An 817-nucleotide genomic window follows, 5' to 3' on the forward strand; every position below is an offset into this window, starting at 1 on the left:
TCTCTCTCTCTCTCTCTCTTTCTCTCTCTCTCTCTTCCTCTATCGTTATCTTGCTCTCTCTCTCTTCCTCTTTCGTTATCTTGCTCTCTCTCTCTCTTGCTTTCTCTCGTTCTCTGAATATCTTCACAATACAAGATATATTGTGAAAATATGCATTCTCATTCATATATATATATATATATATATATATATATATATATATATATATATATATATATATATATGTATATATATATATATATATATGTATATATATATACATATATGTACATATATGTATGCATGTGTATATATATATATATATATATATATATATATATATATATATATATATATGTATATACATATATTTATATCATAAGTAAATAAAAATAAATAGATAAACAAATACACACACATACATACATATATATATATATATATATATATATATATATATATATATATACATATCCCTCACCTTCCCCTCCTTTCCTTCCTCTCTCCCACCCCCCTCCCTCCCTCCCTCCCTCTCTCCCTCTCTCCTCCCCTTCTTCCATTACTCTCTCCTTCCCCTCTTCCTCCTCTCTTCTCTCCTCCCTCTCTCCTCCCCCCCTCCCTCCTTCCCACTCTCCCACCCCCCTCCCTCCTTCCCTCTCTCCCATCCCTCTCCCTTCCTTCCTCTCTCCCACCCCCCTCCCTCCCTCCCTCCCTCTCTCCTCCCTTTCCCCCATTCCTCTTTCCTTCTCCCCTCCCTCCTCTCTCTTGTGCTCCCTCTCTCCTTCCCCCTCCCTCTCCTCTCCTCCCTCCCTCCTTCCCCGCTCCCTCCTTCCCTCTC

Source organism: Penaeus chinensis, chromosome 6 (assembly GCF_019202785.1).
Source record: "Penaeus chinensis breed Huanghai No. 1 chromosome 6, ASM1920278v2, whole genome shotgun sequence".
Taxonomy (NCBI): Eukaryota; Metazoa; Arthropoda; class Malacostraca; order Decapoda; family Penaeidae; genus Penaeus; species Penaeus chinensis.